Source organism: Chrysochloris asiatica, unplaced genomic scaffold, assembly GCF_000296735.1.
Source record: "Chrysochloris asiatica unplaced genomic scaffold, ChrAsi1.0 scaffold00262, whole genome shotgun sequence".
Classification (NCBI taxonomy): domain Eukaryota; kingdom Metazoa; phylum Chordata; class Mammalia; order Afrosoricida; family Chrysochloridae; genus Chrysochloris; species Chrysochloris asiatica.
The window spans coordinates 1,802,887-1,820,805 of record NW_006408780.1 but is presented as its reverse complement, the minus strand read 5'-3'; the positions used below and the strand labels follow the sequence as shown (position 1 = coordinate 1,820,805).

Genomic DNA, 17,919 nt, shown 5'->3' with positions numbered 1-17,919 from the left:
GCCACAGCGACCTCCCAGGCAGCCTGTGATGGCCCCTCCGGTTCCTGAAGTGTCTGCGTGCAGCCTCAGCGCAGACACCGTGTCTAACTGGCCGAGATTGACCTGTTCGGGGCTCCTCAGTGCAGCTGAGCGATTTGATGGGAGTTCAGGCAACAGTCCGGGCAGTAATTGGATGTTATGAGAACCGAGGGCTACCTGAGGAGAAGGGGGGCAGCTTGCGGCTGCTGGGCAGCCCAGGGAGGGGACGACGCTGTCCACCAGAGATAAGCCCCTCATCCGAGGCCTCCTAATCCCCTGGCTGGGGTCACGGACAGAGCCCGAGGCGAGATGGAATGAACATGGCCACGGTCCGGCCGCTACCTGGTCCCGGCTGCCCCTGTGTGCTGTACAATTAGTTTTAAATATCAATTTCACGGCTGTTCAGCGGGGAGAAACAGCAGGCCAGTAACACCCATTGCAGAGCTGGTGTTTCTTGCCAACTGCAACTTTGTAAGAAAAGGCTGAAGCAGCCAATGACATGCCAAGCCTCGGATGCCAGCCCTTTTCCTCTGGGGAGCCTTCCTAAATGTACCCCGAGTTCCTAATGGTCTCTTCCCCTGGAGCTGCCCCATCTCCACCCCAGATCTAATGGGATTTCTGTGCTTCCTCGCCTTTATATATGATGCTGTTGTTGTTAAATACTGTGGAGCCAATTCTGACTCATAGCGACCTTGTACAGGGTTTCCAAGGCTGCAAATCTTTACAGGAACAGAAAGCCTCATCTTTCTCCCTTGGAACAGTTGGTAGTTTGGAACTGCCGACTTTGAGGTTAGCAGCCTGATTCATAACCACTACACTACCGCTATATATATGATATATATGATAGCTCCTCTTTAAGTAGGCGGAGATGCCTCCTCCACCAAGAAGGCCTCCAGGAGTGATTCTCTCAGACCCAGATCCCTGGTCACTGGCCCGGCTCTTCCCAGGACTCTAGACCAATGCTCCGGCCTTACTCTACAGACTGGGGTGCCTGTGTCCCACCTGCTCCTCAGGCCTTCCTGCAACAGCCCTGGGGAGTTTATAGAAAAGGCAGAGGTAGGGGAGCAGCTGGGACCAATGCTGAGAACAGAGAGGCACTTGGGAGCCTGGGAAGGGGGGTCAAGCTGCCCAAAGACAGAAGCAGTGTGGGCCAGTGATGGGGAGCCGCTAAATGTCCCCGTTGCATGATACAAGGTCAGGAGGAGGAGGCCTCGATGCTGACCTTGAGATGGGGTAAAGTGGCCTAGGTGCTAAGCTGGTGATATCAAGGTCAGTGGTTCAAGCCCACCAACGTCTCCTTGGGAGACAGATGAGGCTGCTGTGTCTATAAGGATTTACAATCTTGAAAAGCCTAAGGAAGCAGGTCTACACTTCATAGGGTCCTTATGAGGTGGAATCAATTCAATGGAGGGGAGGTGGGGAAAGATCCCTGCAGTTGGAATGGGTGTGGGGAGGAAGCGTTCCCAGGAGTGCTGCCCACCTTGCCCCCCACCCCCAGACTTGGGATTGCTCATCTGTCCTGAGGCAGCGGATCATGGACATGGTCCTGGACCTTACTACCTGGGGACTTTTGAGTGGAGCTGCTTGCTGAGCTTGGCTGTCACTATCCACTGATGGGGTGGACATGGTGGCCTGCAGGAACCCAAGGCATGATCTAGTGCAGGGCACATAGGGGTACTCAAGTAGTATTAATGGAATGCAGGATCCACAGCAGCGGCTATTGTCTTTGTGTACCCACCCGTGTGACAAAATAGAGCTGCCCCCAGGGTTCTTTACAGGAAGGAGTCCTGGTGGCGTGGAGTTGCTAACAGAAAGGTTGGAGGTTTGAATCCACCAGGTGCTCGGGGGAAGAAAGCTATGGCCGTCTGCTTCTGTATTACCAATTAGCCAACTCACTATGAGTTAATTCCCACTCATAGGGTCCCTCTACCATGATTCGGAGGCCGTAAACCTTTACATGGAATCCTGGTGTGGCGCTGTAGGATAAGCACTGGACTGAAAGGGCGGTATGAACCCACCAGCCACTCCTGGGAAACCCTATACAGGGTCTCTATGAGTCAGAATCGAATCGACAGGCACTTAACAACTACAAATTTTTAGGTAACGATCACACACTTGGAAACGACTCTGCCCAATGGGGAGTAAGATAAAAGAGCGTGCCAAAATCCCCGACAGACATGGGACTGCAAACCAGGATGGGGGGCATGTCTGCCTAAGGGAGGGGGCCCGGGGTTAGTCCCCTGAGGCTTGGTGGATGCCAGGCGCCCCAGAGAGCGCCGCCACCGGCTTTGTTCGCGCCCAGAGCTGCCAGGCAGACCAAGCGACAGGATGTCACCGGGCCGTCACTGCCAGGAAGCGGCTCAGCGGCGGCGGGGGCGACCTGGTGTCCGCGGCCGCCCGCGTGCGGCTCTCACCCGGGCGGCGCACCGCAGCCGCAGGCAATTTATCTCCGTCTCCCCTCTCTTAAAACACTTTTATCAAAATTGGCGGTCACACCGCGCTGAACCGTGGTGGCCTCAATCTTAAACGCCGCGCTGCAGATTTTAATTTGGGGAAGATTAATGCACTCGCCACGTCCGCGCCGCCGCACCCGTTATCGGGCCTGATGGGTGTCAGCCGTCCCCGCCGCATTGGGGCCGCGCCTGGTGTCCGCCGGGGCTCCAGGCTGCCCGGCAGGCCGGGAGGGGCACAGGCGCACGCTGCCTCTCCACCAGGATCCCCGCTCAGGGGGCAGTTACCGGGGGCGGGGCCTGCGTTTGGGGCGGGGCATAGGCGCGCTGGAGTCCCATCGGACGGGGTCACCTTGAGGTGGAGTCCGGGTCAAGCTGTGTGTGTTGGGGATGGAGAGGTGGGGCCCGGGGAGGTCCCTCACTGGCTCCTCTATCCAGAAACCTGCTCCTTGGAGCTCCTCCATTGCAAAGCCCCTTGAGATCAAGGCCTCAGGGCTGTTGTGCAACCTCCACGTCCCACCTGAGTATTAGTTTCCTAGACTGCCGTACAAATGGCCACAACCCAGGTGACTTCAAACCACACAAATGATGCTCACAACTCTAGAGACTGGAAGTCCAAAATCCATCCCCCCATCCCCTCACCTTCACCTGCCTCAGGACGTCAAATTCCTCCCTAAACCCAGAGCTCCAGAATACTTATCCCCAAGCAGGCCTCCTCCTTGAACACGCTCCAAAATCCAACACGCTCCAAAATCCAATAGCCTGGACTTCCAGTTGCCAAGTGCCATGGGTATCTCAGACCCCACATGCTCAGAACCTTCCAGGTTCCCCAGCTGTTTCTCCAGCCCCAACCCTGGTTTCCTCAGACGTTGTTCAAACAGGGACTCTTCCCTTACACCCTCTCCACTCCTTGTCAGGCCCCAGCACCCTACCTCCTTCCCTGAGCTGTTTTTTCCATATCACGCATCCGTAGGACATTCTGTTTTCCAAGTTTATTTTTTATTACCCATCTCCCCCACGAACCTTACCCGAGAATGTGATTAACCTGAGAACTCCAGATTGGGCGAGAAGGAAGACTGGACCCTCAGCACCACCTCAGGAAACCTGGAAACAGACACTTTTCCATCCATCCGTCCAAGTATATGCCTATCTGTCTTGTCATCCAGCCGTTTGTGGTTTTTTTTCACCCATCTGTTCATCTGTCTATACCCTTATACATAGGTCAGTCTATTCATCCAATCATTTATCTGTCCATCCATCCATCCATCCATCCATCCATCCATCCATCCATCCATCATCATCATCTGTCCATGCATCCATTCATTCATCTACCTATCCATCTTTCCATTCAATTGTCCATCAATTCATCTAATTATACATCTATCCATTCATTCACCCACCCAGTCATCAGTCAATCTATCTACCCAAGCATCCATCCATTAAATCATCCAACCACCCATCTATCCCTCTATCTACCTGATAATCTATCCATCCAGGCATCCATCCAGTCATCTGTTTATCAAATCTTTTCATCCAGTTGCTCATCAATTTATCTAATTATCCATCCACTCATGCATCAGTACTTGGCACTTGGCGTGTTTACTGACTGTATATAGGATTGCTGACTTTGGGAAGGAGACAGCAATGTGGAGTGTCCTGATTTAATTGGTTTGATAACTTTCAACTCAGAGAAGGATGCACAGGGTCCCTCTGTGACAGGCAACCATCGTCATCACCTTCAGAACACCTGTATCCTCAGTGTCCCCCTGGCCTGGGCAGTAGACCCATGGACATCCTCTCTGCTCATAACCTGGGCAGTGGGTTTGTGGTGGTCCAAGTGCCCAGGCCTGGTCTCTCAAGACTCTCTTCCTGAGGTCTCTTATCTCTCCATCTCATTTGCTGCCCTTGGGAGAGTCAGGTCCAAGAATTACATTTGCTTCTCAGGGGTCTGGGGCTGGCACCATCCTTCCTGCCCTGGATGCCTGCTTGGGCCAGTGGCCACATCAATGCCAGCTTGCTGCCTACCATCACTTGCTCCACATGTCATCTGGATCTCCAAGGTCTGTCTTGAAACCCTTCAAGATTCCTCCTGGGTAGACTCTTCTCCCACTCTCTTTCCAGTCCGAGGGTGCCCTGCCTTCATGACGCAGTCATAGCTTGGAGGGGAAGATGTGGACTGGGATTTCAAGCCAAGCCCCTGTGCCCAGAAGGCCTCAGCTTGACCCTATGTGGACTGGATCAAAGTTGGGTCAGTTGGGTTCAGAAGCCACAGAAACCAAGGCCAGCTGACTGCAGCTACAGGCAGTTTCCTGGGAAGAATGGAGAATGGTGGACAGGACTCGGAGGGCTCTGAGAAGTCCAGTGCTTTGCCATACATACATGTCTTCCAGTTGTCAGTAAGTTAGGAGTTCAGTGTGCTGGAGGGCCATCTGATTGACAGCCTGTCCCTGCAGTCTCTGGGGCATCCGGGATCTTGAAGCCACCCTCCACCCCCACCCCACCCCCAGCACCATCAGTGCAGGAGAGGTGCTTTCCCTAGTGGACTCCAGGGAGCTGCTAGAGGCGGGACTCGACTCTCCTGACCATTAGTAGCTCTGATCCCAGGTTCTGGCGTCTGGAATTCAGGAGAAGCCAAAACCTGGCCCACTCACCACCTCCTCAAAGACCACCAGGTTGCTCACACTGAGAAAACTGCCCGCCAAGAACTTTGTTATTGTTAAGTGCCTTCAAGTCAGTTCTGACCCATAGTGACCCTATATAGGGTTTCAAAGGAGCAGCTGGTGAGCTTGAACCACCAACCTTGAGGTTCAAACCAACTTTGCAGTCCAGTACATTAACCCACAGCGCCACACCAAGAACATTGGGAATACGTAACTCAGTGGAGAGAGGCCATTTGTGTTTTCCAAGATAAATACGAGGTTGGGGGTGTGGGCAGCTAGTGGGGGTGCTCCCCCCCCCCCCCACTGTAGTGAATACTGTCAGGGGCTCAGCTCTCCAACCCTGCCAAGCATTGAGGTATGAGGTACGGGGAGCAAAAATGAGGCCCTGCCCGGCCCCGTTGGGGAGAGAAAGTGCCACCATTTAGAGTGGAGAGTTACCAAGTGTGGCGGAATTGGGCTTGGTGAAATGAATGCCACGTCTTTCAGAGAACAAAATCATTGAGCTTACAGACTAAATTTAACAGCCTAATAGAAATATGCAGGTGAAGGTACAATTAATTTTAATTACTCCACTATACATTGTTGGTTGCACAGCCATGAGTAAAATTAAAATGGCAATCACAATTAGAAAATTGCAACTTCATTGTACACCAAATTAGTCACAAATTAAAAGTCCAGCACCATTATGCCTCTCCTATTGCTTTATGACCATTCCTGCTTCTGTGCACCTTTGTCTTGTTAATGCCTGCTTGAACTTATCTGGGTGGAGATCACTAGCATGGCAGATGGAAATCAACCAGGTGGGCTGGGAACTGGCAGTGTTTTCCCAACACCTATACCCAGCACCTGAAAGCAGGGCAACTGGGAAGCCCCATCCTTCGTTTTTATTTTTAACCCAGTTCTGAGGATTTGGAGGGAGGAGAGTTTAGACAATGGGGGGCCTGGGGCCACCTCCTTCTTCAAGTCTCCTCATTCCCTTCTTCTACGGAGTCCCTGGGTGGTACAAAGGGTTAACAGCTCAGTTGGTAACTGGAAAGTTGGAAGTTGTAGTCGACCCAGAGGTACCTTGGAAGACAGATGTTGGGAAGTTGATCTACTTCCCCAAAAGCCACCATGACAAACCCAGTGGAGCACAGAAGGACTGAGCTTTCACACATCTCAAATTTGTCACCAGAAAATGAGGCTCCTCAGAGATCCTCTCAGGAACCACTGGCTCATCACATGGATGATTTTAACAGAGGAAGTGGAGGAAGCTCAAGTTTGCCTGGCTGTCCGCTGAGGTTCCCAGGACTGATGGAGGCATCCATCCCCGGTCCCACCTCCCCTCACTTCACTCTTCCCTGACAAGCTGTTCCTTCCTGGAAGTCGAGGTGCCCTCACCCCTTACCCAGACCACCTTGTCCACCCAATATTTCCATGGGGGTGTTCAGATACTTCAAACTTGCCATGCCCAATGCTGAGTTCAGGGCGGTGCTCCCCTGTTGTTCATCATTCAGGGCACCTCATTTTATTACAGATCTGCAACCACATAGTCTTCTCCTCCTCCACAGTTCTTCTCAAGTCCTATGGATCTACCTCCAAAGTAGATCTCTTCCACCAATCCACCCAGGGCAGCACCCCCATCTCCAGCCTGAACTCAGAATCTGCCTGGGGTCCCCTTGGTCTTCCTAATTATTTTCTTACCCTCTCTCCTGAGCCATCTTTTCAAAATGGAAGTCTGTCCTGGTCGCCTTCCTGTCTGCCGGGGACTCCGCAGTGACTCTGTATTCCTTTTGGATGCAGTCAAGGCCTTCAACTTAGTTCTCAGGGATCTGGGTTCCTGTACGCCACATACACTTCTTTGTCGGGGACCGTCCTCAACATAGTTGTGTTGTTCACGAGTGTTTGGTTCACGAGGAGGGGAGATCCAGCGGCGATAGGGATAGCAAAAGAATACACAGACAGACAGAAGGAGGGGGACAATGAGGCACCCTGAAACCAGGGTGGATGCATCACTGGTGGGCAGACTTGGAACTACAGGCATCATGGCCTCTGCAGGCAGCAACTCACTGCCCTGCAATCTTTACGGCATGCCCGCCAACCCGTAATGCACACCTGGGCCGGCCTGCGTCTCGGTTTTATTTAGGGGAGGAGCTTCACACCAAGCTGGGAGGGACTAAGACAAGGTACAGCTAACATCAGTAATTTTTCAAACATTCAGGAACTTTACATCGCTGGTTCAAATCCCAGGCCCGCAACTTGGTTTCTCAGGCTCAATTAACATATCTATAGCCCCTAAGCTCAGTTGGGGGAAGGTGAGAGGTAAGGACAAAAGGCTTAGGCGGAGTCCTGCTGTTTTGGCTTCCTGAGCTAGGTTTTCAGAAACTTGGCTGAAAAGCTAACACCTGGGACAGATTTAGGGAAGATGGCTTTTTTGTCTGTAGAACAAAGACCCGGGAAGTAGCTAAGATATTTTTAGTTAATCCTTTGGAGGAAGGCTTGACCTTTGAAACCTTTACAGTCTGGGCTTTAGGAAACTATTACATTTATCTGTGGACATTAAGGGCTCATGTTTGGAATTAAATAAAAAACATAACTGAACACTAAGATGAAAAACAATTTGCCATGACTGCCAGTGGCCAGAATTTGTTCCTCAGAGCCTGCGGCCTGCGACACTTGGGCCCAGTGGGTCTCGAACTTCTACACAGTCTGCAACACTTCTTGATTTCAGTCCCACTCATGTCTGCCCTCCAGCCAAGCTGGCCCTCGCTGACTCCCTCCCAACACACAGCTTCCATACATGCTGTTCCCTCAGGAAAGATGCTCTTCCCTTTCCTCTTGACTTCACAGACTCCGAGGATCCTTCCCATTCAGGTCCTCCTCTGACAGCCTGCCCCCACCCACATTTAAGCAAAATTCAACCCAGTTGCTGCTGAGTTGATTCCAACGGATGCAACCCCACGTAGAACTGTGCTGACAGGGCATTCAAAGCTGTGATCTTTCTGAAATGTGTTGCTAGGCCTTTCTACTGAGGTACCTCTTGTTGTTGTTGTTGTGAAGTGCCATGGAGTCGGTTCCAACCCATAGCGGCCCTGCTCAGGGTTTCCAAGGAGCAGCTGGTGAGTTTGAACTGCTGACCTTGCAGTTCAAACGGCTTTGCAGTCTGGCGCATTAACCCACAGCGCCACACCAGGACTCCCCTCTGGATAGGCACAAACTGCCAACCTTTTTGGTTGACAGTGGCTGTTAGTGTCCCCAGGGACTTCTGTTTGACAGGTACGTGGATGAGCTCTGAGTGCCACACAGGAGAGATCAGGGAGGTTTCCCCACACCAGGTGTCTCCAATACAGAAAGCTCCTTCCTTCCCTGCCAGGGTTACAGGGCAGGGGGTGCCCATGGGGCTGACCTAAACCACACTGTGGACGGGCAGACTGGCCCATTATAGAGAGATGTGATGGTCCTATGGGTGGGTGTGGACCACACTGGAGGGCTGTGGAAAGCTCAGGGGTGGGGCTGTCCCCAAGGAATGCCTCCCAGGTCTTGCATGGACATCTGGGTGGAAGAGGTGCCTTGAGCTCTAATTGTAATCCAGAGATTTCAGTTTCCTCACTTGTAAAATGGGGCTTGTGACCGCAGCTTCCTCTGGTGTCCCTGAGAGCACCCCCTGGAGAGATGACCCAACAAGGTCCTCACTCTAGTGTGGTCAGTGCCCCAAACACTGACCACTGCAGTGATCACTGTCCTCTTCTACCTTCAGAGTCCTCGCTTCCACCCGGCACTCAGCCTGCCCCCCCACCCCATTGTGTTAGAGTTTGTCTTTCTGTAAAGTCAGACTCTCCGGGACCAGGAATTGCATCATCTCCTCTCCCCTGAGTAAAGTGAAGTACACCAGCTTCCTCCACTTCCCCAGGGCTGGGGTGACCTGCCAGAACCAGCAGACTGGGCCCTGGGGTGCCTCTCCTGCTCAGAGCGGGGCTGCTCTGGGCTGTGATGTGAATCCCCCTCCCCGCACCCCCATCCCTTCCCATCACTGATGCCTGACACCTGCTCATCTCAGGCTTTTGGGGTTGGCTGGGCACAGATGCACTGATGGGGGTGACTTGGTGGGTCGCTGTCCATGGACTGATCCATGACCCTGGGTCTGCCCGGCTCCCTGCAGATGTAATCACAGCCCTGGCTGGCAAAGGGAAGGAGATGAGCTGACAGACTGCATCCGAGAAGGGAGAGAGCAGGACAAGGCAGCCGCCCATTCTTCACACAGGGGTATGGCAGCACCTTTCAGGCTCCAGTGTGTTCCAGGGCCCCATGGTAGCAGGACAGCGGTCACCTGCACTGTCTCAAAGCGGCGCCCAGCTGGAGCCACTCCTCTAGTGAAGGCAGTGCCTGGTGGGGGCTGAGATATTCTGTCGATGGAGGGTCTTTCCTTACCACCCCTGGGACAGCCACAGACCAGGCTGGGCTCTCCAGACAGCTGTTGTGTCTGATCAGGGCATGATAAAACGTGCCCCAAGGAGGACGGAGTCCTGGTGTGGCACTGTGGGTCAATGTGCAGGACTGCAAAGTTGGCGGTTCAAGTTCACCAGTCGCTCCTTGGAAACCCTATACAGGGTCGCTATGGGTTGGAACCGACTCTATGGCGTTTAACGACAACAACAAAAGGAGGAAGGTGAAGGGTGTGCTTTAACCCTCTGACAAGGCAGTCTCCCGACCAGTGGCTCACTTCCTCTACCATGATCCTCCTTCTTAATGTTTACTGGTGGCTTGATTTCCCGCCACCCCATACCGTCCATGTGGGTCTCTTGTTCTTGTTCTCGGCTGGACCCACCCAGACTGGACATACCGTGGGTGCTCGTGCAGGCCAAGTCCAGCAGAAAGAAAGGACCCATGTACTAGTTCCCAGCGGCTGCTGTAAGAAAGCACAGGGGGTCTCCAACTTATAGTGGGGTCCTGGTCTGATGACTCCAGCGTAGGTCAGTTCTGACATAAATGGTAGACTTTTTTTTGTTGTTTTTTTAAAATTTTTCCCTATGATTGTCTTTTATGGCCAGTGTTTTTATAAATCTGATCTTAGAACATCTGCAAGTAAACATCTGAGAATAATCATCTGCAGAGGATACCTATAATACAAACCTTGTGCTCATAAGAACAGAAATGCATGTCTCACACTTCTGGAGGCTGGGAGTCAAGATCTGGGGGTCGGTGTGTTAATTCCTTCTAGGGCCTTGAGGGAGAACATGCCCCAAGCTTCTCTCCTGGATTCTGGTGGCTTCGGGCATTCCTTGGCTTGTGGCTTAAGCTTCACATGCCACCCTGCCTCTGTGGGTCTCCTCTTTTATACCACACCCAATAGGGCTCACTCTACTCTAGTATGTTTTCATGTGGCTGTGAACATCTTTAGAGACCCTATTTTTAAACTAGACCACATTCACTGGTACTAAGGGTAGTTGTTGTTAAGCACCGTTGAGTTGGTACTGACTCATAGCCACCCTGTATAGGGTTTTCGAGGAGTGGCTGGTGAACTTACACCATCAACCTTGCTGTTCAAAGTGACCTTGCAATCTAGCGCATTAACCCTAAGCCCCACACCAGACTCTTACTAGGAGCTAGGGTTTCAAAGTACTGTCTCAGGTGACACAGTGCATTGCTTGGCCTATAGTGACACACCAGGGTTACTTTATAAAAACACGTTCATACAATATTTATCTTTTTGTGATTGACTTGTTTAACTCAGCATTATGTCCCCCAGTTTCATCTAAATTATCATTTAATGTTGTGTACTAAGGAGCTCTGGTAGCGTAATGTTTACAAATCGGGCTGCTAACATCAAGGTTGGCAGTTCAAAACCACCAGCCATTCTGCGGGAGAAAGATAAGGCTTTCTGTTCCTGTAAAGATTTACAGTCCCAGAAACCCTGTGCATGGTCTCTATGAGTTGGAACCGACTCCACAGCACATAACAACAACAACTATATGTATGTACCATAATTTGTTAACCCATTTTTCCATTGATAAGCGGTTAGGTTGTTTCCATCTTTTTGCTTTTGTGAATAGTGCTGAGATGAACATGGGTGTGCATGTATGTATTTATGTCATGGTTTATAGATCAGATACCATTGTCCTGGTGTGGTGCTGTTGGATAAAGCACTGGAATTGGAATACAAGATTGGTTTGAACTATGACGTCGGTGGTTCAAACTCACCAGCTGCTACTTGGAAACCCTATACAGGGTTGCTATGAGTCAGAGCCAACTCAACAGCACTTAACAATAACAACACAATTTATGAAACAAAAGTTATGAAAACTTCTTAGCCATAACCCAACACTACGAGGGAATGATTCACTGGGCCTGGGAGTTCAGGACCACTGTCTCTGGGGACATCAGGTTTAGTTGGCCAACAGTCCACAGTGACAGTATTCTACATCTCCCTTTGGGGAATAGTGACTGGGGTCTTCAAAACCATGAGCAGACATCTAAAGTACAACTATTGGCTTCTCCCCATCCAGAGCAAAAAAGAGTGAAGAAAATCGAAGATGCATGGAAACAATTAGTATAATGAACTAATCTGCTGCACAAGACCTCTCGAAAGTGTTGAAGAACAAAGATGTCAGTTTGAGGACTGAGGTGCACCTGACACAAGCCATGGTATTTTCAATAACCTCATATGCATGTGAAAGCTGGACAGTGAATAAGGAAGACTGTAGAAGAATTGATGCTTTTGAGTTATGGTGTTGGAGGAGAATATTGAAAGTGCCATGGGCTGCCAAAAGAACTGATAGATCCATTTTGGAAGAAGTGCAGCCAGAGTGCTCCTTAGAGGCTAAGATGGCCAAACTTCGTCTCTCATACTTTGGAAATATTGTCAGGAGGGAGCAGTCGCGGGAGAAGGATATCATGTTTGGTAAGGTGGGGGGTCGGAGAAAAAGAGGAAGACCCCCAGGGACATGGATTGGCAAAGTAGCAGCATCAATGGGCTCAGGTTTAGCAATGATTGTGAGGTTTACAGAGCAACTCTGTTTTCCATTCGACAATTCAGACACACTTTCTGTAGGTCCTTGATTACAATCCCCACAATGGGACATCACTTCCTCCGCTTCCGGGCAGTGTTTCATTCTGTTATACATAGGGTCACTGTGAGTCGGTGCTGACTCGATGGCACCTGACAACAATAATGAACTAATGAAACATTTGAACGTCAGCCTTCATGACCCTGAGACCAGAAGAACTAGATAGATGATACCTGGCTACTACTACTAACTATCACTTTAGAAGGTTCTGAATAGAACGGGAGACACACATGGAACAAAAATAAACATCACAAACAGGATCGGGCTTACTGGTCAGCTAGAGACTGGTGTGATTCCTCAGAGTCTGGTCCTTGGTCACCCTTCAGGTCTGGAACTGAACTCCTCCGTATGGCTCACTTCTCAGCTAAACAACACACAGCTTTATAAAGGGAACAGAGTTCTGCTGTGGTGTTGTAGAATCAGCACTGGACTGTGAACCAAAAGGTCGGCAGTTCAAACCCACCAGCCGTTCCTCAGAAACCCTATACAGGGTGTCTATGAGTTAGCACTTAACAACAACGTAAGGGGAACAATAATGCTAGAGAGGTACAGGGTCCTTAGAGTAAGTAACCATTTGAGAGCAAGAGGGGAGCATTTCCTCAAAGTTGAGAATTGTTAGGAAAGAGGAAGAATGGACAATGACAAACACAGGGGGAAGTGATGTCCCATTGTGGGGATTGTAATCAAGGACCTACAGAAAGTGTGTCTGAATTGTCGAATGGAAAACAGAGTTGTTCTGTAAACCTCCACCTGGTTCACAATAAACAGTTAAAAAAGAAGAAGATGGGAAAAATACACAGTTGCTGTACCAAAAAGAATTAGTCAACAGTCAACCATTTCAGGAAGTAGTATGTGATCAAGAACTGATGGGCTTGAAAGAAGATGTCCAAGCTGCACTGAGGACATTAGAGGAAAGCAAGGCCCAGGAATTAACAGAATACCAACTAAGATGTTTCAGTAAACGAATACAACACTGGAAGCACTCAATTGTCTATGCCCAGAAATTTGGAAGATTACTACCTGCCAAACTGATCGCAAGTAATCCATAGTTGTACCCATTCTAAAGAAAGTTGAGTTCATGAAATGTGGAAATTATAGAATATTACTAGTATCACAGGCCAGTAAAATTTTTCTAAAAGAATTAAAAAACCGGTTATAGATGTACATCATCACGGAACTGCCAGAAATTCAAGCTGGATTTAGAAGATCTGGAACAAAGGCTATCACTGCGGATGGATCTTGGCTGAAAAAAGAGAGAGTACCAAAAAGATGTTTACCTGAGTCTTTTTGATTATGCAAAGACATACGACTGTGTGGATCACAACAAATCTTGGATAATGTTGTAAAGAATGTGCGTTCCAGAACACATAATTGTCCTCATGAGAAATGTGCCCATAGACCAAGAGACAGTCATTTAAACGCAATAAGGGGATACTGTGTGGGTTAAAATCAGAAAAGCTTTCTTGTATCCTGTCACTATGTGTATTCAACCTGTATGCTGAGCAAATCATCTGAAAAGTTGGAATACAGGAAGAAGAATGTGGCGTCAGGATTGGACCTTGTTTTTAGCTCCCTCTCAGCAGTGTCTTCCTCTCCCACTGGGAGAGCTTCCAGACAACTGGCTTCCCTCCTACCTCTCTGGGTGTTTCATCTCGGAGTCCTTTGTTGGTTTCTCCTCATCTCTCAAACCCTGATGATGAATGCATTGGTTCCCCTCCATTCTCTTTCACTTGCTGGATGACATCATTGAGTCACATGTGGCTCATGATGGCTTCAACACCATCTATACATGATGACTCTGACTTTTTTATCCCCCCAAACTTGACATCTATAAACCTATAAAAAGATGTTGCTTCTCAACATCTCCATGCAGGTACCTAATGTTGTTGTTGTTGTGAGCTGCCATCGAGTTGGTACCGACTCACAGCATCCCTATGCACAACAGAATGAAACACTGCCCAGTCCTGGGCCAACCTCACAATTGTTACCATGCTTGAGCCCACTGATGCTGCCATATTGCCAATCCATCTCACTGGGAGTCCTCCTCTTTTTCTCTGACCCTTCAGCTTACCAAACATGATATCCTTTTCCAGAGACAGGTCCCTCCTGACAATATGTCTGAAGTATGAGAGACAAAGTTTGGCCATCCTGGCCTCCAGTGAGCACTCTCTCTGCACTTCTTTCGACACAGATCTGTTTGTTCTTTCAGCAGCCCATGGCATTTTCCATACTTTCCTCCTACACCATAACTCAAATGCATCAATTCTACGGTCTTCCTTATTTACTGTCCAGCTTTTGCATGCATATGAGGTTATTAAAAATACCATGGCTTGAGTCAGTCACACCTTAGTCCTCAAGCTGACATCTTTGCTCTTCAACATTTTAAAAAGGTCTTGTACAGAAGATTTGCCTAATGCAATACATGAGTGTTGATAGTTGATCCAAGAAGAATGAAGTCCTTGAAAGCTTCAATCTTTCCTCCATTGATAAGAATGTTGTTTATTGGTCCAGTGGTGAGGATTCTTGTTTTCTTTACATTGAGATGTAATCCATACTGAAGGCAGTATATATTTTGGAAATGAGTCCCTTGTCTGATGTGTCTTTACAAAAGATTTTATCCCATTCTGTGGGCTCCCTTTTTACTCTTTTGATGCACATAAGTTTATAACTTTTAGTGTGCCCCATTCATCTATTTTGTCTACTTTTGTGTAATTTTCAAAGTGTTTGGTAGTCTGTGTATGCCCTGTATTTGAATGCTCACATTTGTCCCTATTTTTTCATTGCCTTCCATCTTCTTTTGATGCTTTTTGCATCATTCAATAATTTGCCCAAAGAATCTTTCAATAACAAAAGATGAGGCTTAAATTTTTTCTTCAGTTCCCTTTTGGTTTTCTGAATCCAGATCTTTGCATGTTTCATTGTAATATTTGACTTTGTCTTCTCGAGCTGACCTTTGAACTTTTCTGTTCAGCTCTTTGTTGTTGTTGTTGTCAGGTGCCATCGAGTCGGAACCGACTCATAGCGACCCCATGCACAGCAGAACGAAACAATGTTTGATCCTGGGCCAACCTCACTACCGCTGCCACACTTGAGTCCATCAATGATGCCACCTGGCTGATCCATCTCGTTGGGGGTCTTCCTCTTTTTCTCTGACCCTCCACCTTACCCAGCATGACATCCTTCTCCAGCGACTGTTTCCTCCGGACAATACGTTCAGCTCTTACACCTCCTCACTTCTTCCATTTGCTTTAGCATCCCTACGCTGGAGAGCAAGTTTCAGTGTCTCTTCTGACATCCATTTTGACCTTTGCCTTCTTTCTTGTCTTCTTAATGACTTTTTACTCTCTTCACGTATGTTCTTGATGTCATCCCACAACTTTTCTGGTCTTCGGTCTTTAGTGTTTAATGTATCTAATCTGTTCTTCAGATGATCTCTAAATTCAGGTGGGCTATATTCAAGGTCATATTTTGGCTCTCGTGGGGTTTTTTTCTGCCCAGGTCCTGCTGTCAGCTCTCTGCACAGTGGTCAGCATGATCATTTAAAAACACATCAGATCCTCTTGTAAACCTTCCAGTAGCTTCCTTTCACTCTGAGTGTGCAGTCCTCTGCTTACCGGATCTCACACCACTCTCTCTGCAAGTTACATTAGCTGCCTCTCTGCTCTGCAAGTCAGGCAGGTTTTAGCCTCAGGGTCTTTACACTGGCTCTTCCCTCTACTTGCTTTGGGAAATGGAGGGTCAACAAAAAAGAGAAAGACCCCCAACAAGATAAATTGGCACAGTAACCGCAACAATGGGTTCAAGTGTAACAAGTATGAGGATGGCGAAGGACCAGGCAGCGAGTGCTTCATTCTGCTGTTCACAGGGTTGCTGTGTGTCCAGGCTGACTCCAAGGCACTTAACAACAGTTCCTTCTACTGGAAATGCTCTTCTCTAGCCATCCACGTGGCTTCCTCCTGACTGGCGTCATTGCTACCCACCCTAACCATTCTAGTGAAAAAAGTAAATGTACTCACTCCTTTTCCCACTGCTTCCAACTCCCCTTACTCAATTGTAACTCTTTCAAAGTTTGCTGCATTCAAACACTCTCTAAGGTCATCATTTATTCACTTACAGCGTTTGTTGATCACGTCTGCTCCTGGAATGTCAGATTCCTGATCCAAGAGGATGGGGCTCTTCCTCTGATCTCATCACTGAGGCAGGCCCAGTGTGTAGAGCAGTGCGTGACACACAGTAAGTACTTAGTAGTATTTGTCGAATGACTGTCAAGACGAACAAAGTAAAGGAGAAAACTGACTAGTGTGGGTGCTTCTCAGAACCAGCATGGGTCCAGCTCAAGTCTGACCACAGATAAGAACAACCCGAAACTGGGGTTGTGATTCAAGTTTTTAAAGCAGATTGTATCTTAACAAACAAGAAAGCAGACACTAAAGAGATCTGTGCAACAGTTGTTAAGACACAAAACAGGGAAAGTGCATGGAAGTCACAAATAAAACCCAGATTTTGTTTTTTTTTTGTTAATATAAAACATTTAATTTTAAAATGTCAACACTACGACATATAAAATAGCTATTATAAATGCACATAGTGTATTCTATAGCTTCCAGGTTAACTTTTTCTTTTCTTTCGGGAAACAGTAAGTTACACTGCGGTTAAGACTTGGATCTCTTCACCCTTGAAAAAGCCCACATTTCTATCACAGCGATGTTTGGTCAGACTTAACAGCCCCAATTGTTAAACACTTGGATCAAGTCCTAAACAGTTTTATTGCAAAAGGACCTTGTACACATTTCTCAATTCTAGTACCTTAATAGCTACCCAACAAGTCAGTAACATACAGAAACATGCATCATGCGAAGCAAGAAGTGATCACTCATCCCTTCTACAGGATCAGCAACTTGTCCCGCCTGAGCCATGGTGCCCACATCACTGAGGTTTGTCAACAGATAGTTTTCGCATTCATCCTGAGTGAAGATGGAATGACTTAAGTACAAATGCAACATATAATGAACAATTTCTTACCAAAAAAGTCCCAAATTAAACCAAAGTATTTTACAGAATTTACTACAAAACACCATAAAAATGGCCTGGTGCTTAAGCTCTCACCCCACACCCTGACCTCGTATCCGGTGCACCAGCTGGATGTCTTTGGGCATGATGGTGACTCTCTTGGTGTGGATGGCACACAGGTTGGTGTCTTCGAACAGGCCCACCAGGTACGCTTCGCAGGCCCCCTGCAGGGCACCACTTGCCGCCACGCTCTGGAACCTCAAGTCTGTCTTGAAGTCCTGGGTGATCTCCCGCACCAGCCTCTGGAAGGGCAGCTTCCGGATGAGCAGCTTGGTGAACTTCTGGGAGTGTAGGATCTCCCGCAGCACCATGGTGCTGGGCCTATAAGGATGGGGCTTCTTCACCCCACCAGTAGAGGCAGAGCTCTTCCGGGCCAGCCTTGGTGGCCAGCTGTTTGCGGGCTCCCCCCTCTCCCCACTGTTGATTTTTGGGCAGTCTGCTTGGTTCCAGCCATTTTTCACCAAACACCTAAGTCTGGAGCTGCTTCCCGGACCTTGGCATTGCTGTCGCTGTCATTATCCAAAGGAGAACCAAAGTTGCCAAGCCAAATGGATGATGCTCCTGCAACAAACCACCAAACCACTCTGCACTCTCAGCTTTTGCTTTTATTTGTCACTTCTTGGGTGGCCAAAGCTATTGCTTCTCTATGCGGCCAGGCTGACCTCGGGTCTTGCTACT

At 48.8% G+C, this 17,919-nt stretch overlaps 1 pseudogene; it reads right to left on the bottom strand.

Annotated features, from left to right (window-relative positions):
- Positions 1-17,273: 17,273 nt before the first annotated feature.
- On the bottom strand, positions 17,274-17,695 carry LOC102829286 (annotated as a pseudogene).
- Between the last annotated feature and the right edge of the window lie 224 nt (positions 17,696-17,919).